This window comes from Dioscorea cayenensis, chromosome 7 (genome assembly GCF_009730915.1).
Source record: "Dioscorea cayenensis subsp. rotundata cultivar TDr96_F1 chromosome 7, TDr96_F1_v2_PseudoChromosome.rev07_lg8_w22 25.fasta, whole genome shotgun sequence".
Classification (NCBI taxonomy): domain Eukaryota; kingdom Viridiplantae; phylum Streptophyta; class Magnoliopsida; order Dioscoreales; family Dioscoreaceae; genus Dioscorea; species Dioscorea cayenensis.
In genome coordinates, this window is record NC_052477.1 from 21,397,292 (window position 1) to 21,404,027 (window position 6,736).

The window sequence follows — 6,736 nt, forward strand, 5'->3', positions numbered from 1 at the left end:
ACTTTCCATAACAATCCTGATATAAAAGTTTAGACATGTTTAAGAGAAAAAAAAAGACATCATCTTAAGATATCTAGTTGTCAATTATTCCATGGTTGTGTTTCAGATTTTGTATGGAGATATAATATTATCACATATCTCTCTTATACAAATTCAGACAGTTATAAAATCAGCATCAATGCTGACACAAGTGTTTCATGATAGATTAAGTGGACACAAGCATAGGCCCTTTGCGCCCAAGGGGCGATAGTACTTATATGCACATATTTATCTACATTTCTATGCACTTCATAGAATATGTATTGTTGTAAAGCAACAAATTCATATATGCATACCTTTGTAAAAGCCACATGAAACCAATATCAATGTGTATGCAATTTAATGAATAACAAATCAAAATCAAATTTAACTAAAAAGCAAAAGCAAAAAAATCGCAAACTATTAGTTACTCATATTATACTAATTAAAAACTTGGTCACTGTCAACATGCAACGTCTATGTGTAGCAATTGAAAAATTAGTGCTAAAGATCACTAGTAACAAACAATTGTATTCAACCATGAGAGGCAATAGACAACTAGTAAAAAAGGAAAAATAGGAGAAAAGGCTTGATTCCAAGAAGAGAGGACTTCCTGTACAGCTGAAGAAGTTGGCATATGACATTTTTCAAATAAGACAAGTTCTTTACCCCTTCTGCACAATTTAATCTTCAATACATTGAATACTTTTTTTTTATTTGATGTTGATAGTTGATTAGTGACTTAAATAACATGACTATCAGTTTCTTTGCTTTTAATGTTATATAGATAGTGAACATAGAGTATGAAATATAAGTAAATAATTGTCAGAATGGTTGAGCTCAAATGAAAGAGTATCCCATGAAGTTCACATAAATAATTACACTATCGTCAATATATATAAATTACGAATGCCATGCATATGCATTGGTTCACAATAAGTTATTAAGCGAATTAACAGGTTAAAAAAATTTATTTTATCAATGATATTAAATATATTTTCTCAAATATTTAATTAGGTAAAAATATAAAACTTAAAATTATTTTTAAAAATCCATATATAAATATATGAATTAAAAAAAAGGCCTATAAAAAATTTCAAGGGTTTAAGAGTGAATGAAAAGAACAAGTAGAATTTCAAGAGTTTGTATATATACATACATAAGTGTGTGTGTATGACAATCTCAAAATTAAATTTATTGATAGAAGGTATCATACAATTTTAGGAGTTTATATGGATAAATATATGTGAAAGAAACTAATTATTGTTACAAAAAACTAAAGGACTTCTCAATCAAACCCAAAATGGTGCCCATGTAAAATAATAAATTGTAGGTATTTCAAGAGAAAAAATCAAATTAAAATTCTTATTTTGTAATTCCATGAAATCCAAAGAATAACATGAAAAATTGAGTTGAAGATATACTTCTAGAGACAAGGTTGCTTAGTTAAAGTTTATCAATATAAAAGGGTTTATCAAAATCATATATTTATTCTAGATGATGGTCTTATTTGTAATTTAAACTAATGTACAGGTGTTAAAATAAAAGTGCATGAGAGACTAGGCAATGGCACTGCTGTAACTTCTTTAAGAACTAAGTGATAAAATTGGAAATTAAATGTGGATCCCAAAAACTACTTCCTGAAGCTTAGCCCTTTGGCTTATATATGCAGATTTGTCAACAGAAGAAAATAACGTAGATAGATAATTAAACAAAGAGGGAAGCATACCTCATTTGGATTACTGATATTGGTGGCCAAAGGTAAGGTCTAATTGTGGACATGGAGCATAGTCCAGCTTATAAAAAATTCTGCATTTTGGTAATGACCTCTGAACAATACAGACCAACCAATGAAGATGTTCAATAAAATTTATAATTAAGAAAAAAATAAATATTCGAATTAGATGAGGCCAGCTATTCAAGTTAAGTTATTGCTGTGGTATATGAAAACATGGAGCATATATATCATAGCAAACACCAAAAATAGTAAAATAAACAATACAGTTATTGTTTTCTGAAGTTGATAAATTTTGGTGTACATATAATTTTATAATTGGATTAGTACATATAATGAGCTCACATCACAAACTTTACAACTAAAAGCAAATAGAATGACTTGTTGAAAGCAATGAAATGAAAAGAAACATGAATCCTGCAAACCTCGCTTTGCAATAACAATGAATCAGATTGAGTAATACAAGAGAAAGGATACTGCCTAATCAATAAAGAAGAATTCTACATAATTTGGAAAACTAGAAAAAAAAAAAAAAGTTGAACCAGTATTATGTTATGGAACTACTTGAAAATAAGAATGGACTGAAACTGATTTCATAAATAAAACAAGGAACTAATATTGAGCCATGTGGAATAGTTTAATATAGAGAATGTAAGAAAATTATAAAAACTTAAAAGTGCGTAAGAAAATTTAAATCTAAAACCTCTTCATAAATCCTATTCAATAAAATGTGTAGGATATGGTGGGTGTACAATTTGCTTTATACAAGTAATACAAAAGTTTAATGCTTATTCTTACCTCCAGAAGGATTGGTAATTCTTTGTATGTGAGTTCATAGCTAGATGATCCATTATAAAGATGATGACTTCTTCAATTGGCAATTAAGGAAGCAACACCTGAATATCTAAGAATTAAATAACGAAAACAAACACTACATCACATTTGGTGATTTTAACAGTTACATAACTTGGTAGAATCAATTTCAAATGTAAAGCTACTTATAGAAATAGAATAAACGAGTTTCTTTCAATTGCTTACTTTATTTAAATCATACAACCAAATTAAATTATTTGAATTCAAATCACGCATACAGGTTCCCTGTCATGCGTCATTGAATAACTATAAACCAAGAGGTACCTCACTGATGTGACCTCTTCAAAAAGCATGAATATTCATCTTTTTTACATAAATCATATTTAAACAAGCACTTGAGAAGGAACAATATAAACGATTTTAATATTGACTTTCAAATATTTATTCCTAACTTTGTGGCTTAAGCTTAAAGATAAGAAAAATACATCATGAACCTTCTAAAAACACCATCTAGTATCTCAAGAAAGGATGCATTTATTGCCATTAGTAACTATGGATATATAAAAGTTCCCTCCCACCACAATTAAAATATCATAAACATAGGTCTCATAAACAAATAAACCATGAAATGAAGTCACATCAGAGTCCTCAAAGAGCCTGGGTGGTTTTTATGTTTTTGTTCAATTTTAAAAAAAAATAAAATAAAATCCAAAGCCCCCTCATCAGTAGTTGTATCTTCCTAGTCATTTAGGACCAATGCCAAGAATAGATGGCATAAATTATGAGATAAGAGCTTGACCAGAGAGATCAGAAAAAAAGTGAAAACATCAAATGAAGTTGTATACACATGAATGGTGTAGCAAATAATTTCAGAAAGATATAAACAACTGACCACAGGACACCCAAAGAAGAAGAATAGCACTAACATGAAAGGATGGATCAGAAAAGTAGACAGCAGATTGAGATAAGCAGGAACAAAGTCGAAAGGAAGAAAGTAAAACACCTTTGATTAAAAACACCTGAGGAAGTTTAACAAAACAAGAAGATATCAACAAAGAAACACACGTTAGTGTTATTAGTCACTCTCATGTTTTTTTATACATATTGCATATTAGTTTCCATGTTTCCAGATATTTTTATCAGACAGCCCTAGCTAAAACAAAACAGAAATGCACTATCTGCCTAAAATTTAAGGATTAGGGGCAAAATTTGAGCAACTTTATTTTCCTTAACCCTTCATTGGCATATGTTCATGCTACTTCAGGTTCAACACCTTCAAACATGTATGAGTAACAAGTTTCTGAATTTCCATCTCAACATGTACAAAATATATCTAAATTGAGAGAAACACATCATCAATTATCCATACAAATAAAATAGGCCAAAAGTTTTAAAGATGTCATGATGAATGTGAAGGTAGTTAATTTATTATTTTGAAGTTTGGCTTGCCAAAAAACCAGGACAAAATAAGATCTTTGTAATCATTTAGATTATCCGGTGATTGTTCAATATGTAGAAAGTTTAGGCAGGGCCATAAAAGGTTAAGTTCTTGTTCATTCATCAAGAACAGAGATTATCAATGCATTAGTTGAAACCTGCATGCTTTACCTGAAACTAGCACTGGTTGATTTGGACTAAGAAATGAATATTCAATGCTTGATGACTATATTTCTATTGCACATAAATTAAATGTATTCCACACTGGAAATCAAATCAATCAAAAAGCACTAATTCTTGATGACTGGGTTCATTTCAATTAGTTTGTCAAATAGCAACTACAGAATACAAAATAGAAAGAGTCAGATAATATAACAAGTGGATAACATTTCACCTGATCGACATTTAAAACATCAATGTTGATGAAGTTCATCTGATTTTTCCATTAATTCATCTAGTTTACAAGAAATCAAGCCCAGAAAACAATAACACGAATACACAATAACATCGACTGAAATAAAGAAACCCAAAAATTCAAAATCATCAAACATAAGGTCTCTAAGGCAAAGACCACAAACCGAAGAAACTCTGATGCTGGTCTCCATTTCCTCCGATTAAAGATGCGGAATCGAAGCCTCAAATCAATTACTCCTAAATGTCAAACAAGGTTGACACCGTGGAGTTCTGCAGAGAAAACAAGAAGGCCTTCATCTATGAGGCTGGGAGAGAAGAGGATGAGCTCCTCGAGCTCTAACGGCAAGAGGAGAAAGAAGGAGGGCAAAGGGGGATCCATGGCGATGGGTCACAAAAACAAGGACATTGCTGAGCTTTCTCGACATCACTAGGCTACGGAGACAGAGATTGGATTATAACGATTTTTCTTTTAAACAATTTATATAGAATGACTAGTATTATTTTTTTATAAAACAAAAACAAAAAAACATAACGGTTATTTATCAAAACATAACGGTTATATTCTTACAAAAGAATGCAACGTGTTTTTATATAAATAGAAGTGCCCACTTTTTAACGGTTTTTTAAATTAAAAAAAAGGGTATAAAATCATAGGTATCCACGAGAAAACAAATTTTTTTTTGTGTTTTAGTAAAAATATAAAAAGCCATTTTATTTAAAAATATGTTTATATGATTATGAAATTTTCTATGTAAGATATAAAACTATGGGAAGCATCACTCTGTGAATTAGCAATTTTTATATTAATATTTATTTTAAAATGAATAATTTTTTTATTTTTTTCAAATCTTATATATTTTTTTAATGATTACTTATTTAAATTCTATAATTTTTTTCGCTATGACATCTATATAATTTTTCTTTTTCATATCTACACCTATAAAATAGATTAATATTGGGTGTTGTTAATTTATGCCTTAACAGGGATGGTTAGGAAATAATGAGCCACTCCCAATTAAATATTCTACTATGTTCCACAAGGTTCTTTAGACTTGTTTGCATGGCAATTCAATTAAGCACGAACATGAAATAAATATGTAAGAACCATTCCATTTACTATGGGTTGTTTGGTCAGAAAAATATGGCATAATATTATTATATAGGAAACGCAAGTGATTATTATAGAAATTATAACATATTTTATTTTTACAGAATGAGTATTTGGTTAACAAAATAAAAAAATTACAAGAACTGCTTGGTCAGCGACCAGACCGTCGAGGGATCGGTGGCCGGTCGGGAGGTCGGCCGAAACCACCAGTAGACCGAGGGCGTGTCACCAAAGGCTAGCCGGCCAATGGGTGGACCACCGGTAGATCGGTGGCTGGTTGTTGGAGGTCAGCCATTAGGCGACCGGACCACGAGTGGACCGTCGGTGTGTCACAAGAGGTTGGTGGACCGGTGGCCGGTCGTCGGAGGCCTGGCGAACCATCGTTATACCAGTGGCTAATGGCTGGATAAAAAAAAGAGACTTTTTATAATGAAAAAATATTCCACTAAAAGTGGAATATTTTTTTATGCAATAATATCTATATTATGCCATAATTTTATATTCTAAAAATAAGTACCCAAATAGCCAATATGGTATAGTTCTCAGAAAAATATTAAATTATGGCATATTGTACGGATTATGCCATAATTCTAGCTTATCCAAACATACCCTAATTAATCTAGGTTCATATATAAGACCCATCAGAGTACTAATAATCAGAAAATAATAGGTATAATACCCAAATTAGTCCCTCTATTTTTCTCTCTCTTTTCTTTTTGGTCTCTCTACTCAGAAATGCGCCCCACTAATCCCTCTACTCTTGAAAATTGTTCTACTTAGTCCGTTCTACTCTAAAATTGTGCCAATTAGTGGATGTATTTTCAAGAGTAGAAAGACTAGATGGGAAGAAATTAAAGGTAGAGGGACTAAGTTGGGTCATTTTCAAGAGTAGAGGGATTAGTGGGGCGCATTTCTGAGTAGAGGGACCAAAAGGGAAGAGAGAAAAGTAGAGGGACCAATTCGGGTATTATACCAAAATAATATTTTATATATCAATTGAATTTTTGAACTAAAAGTGTTTTCAATCACCTATCAAATTGAACAAGGAAAGTGGAGGGCTACCCCAGCGTATTCCTGGGTGGAGATTGAGAGCTCTGTTCATCGGCGTCCAGAAACCTCCTCTCTAGTGGATGGAGTTATACTAGAGAGGCTCAAAGCCACTATCACTAACACCTTCAAGGTTGACATGGAAACAAAAATGAGGGCTCAAA

At 31.4% G+C, this 6,736-nt stretch overlaps 1 long non-coding RNA gene across 2 annotated transcripts; it reads right to left on the minus strand.

Moving 5' to 3' along the window:
* Nucleotides 1–1,105: 1,105 nt before the first annotated feature.
* Nucleotides 1,106–4,849, minus strand: LOC120265614. Of its 2 annotated transcripts, none has more exons than XR_005537698.1 (3): nucleotides 4,582–4,849; nucleotides 2,552–2,649; nucleotides 1,106–1,847 (listed from the first exon to the last, which is right to left on the minus strand). It is a non-coding gene; the product is annotated as an uncharacterized LOC120265614 (long non-coding RNA). The 2 variants fall into 2 exon arrangements; XR_005537699.1 differs by having other exon boundaries at nucleotides 2,552–2,657.
* Between the last annotated feature and the right edge of the window lie 1,887 nt (nucleotides 4,850–6,736).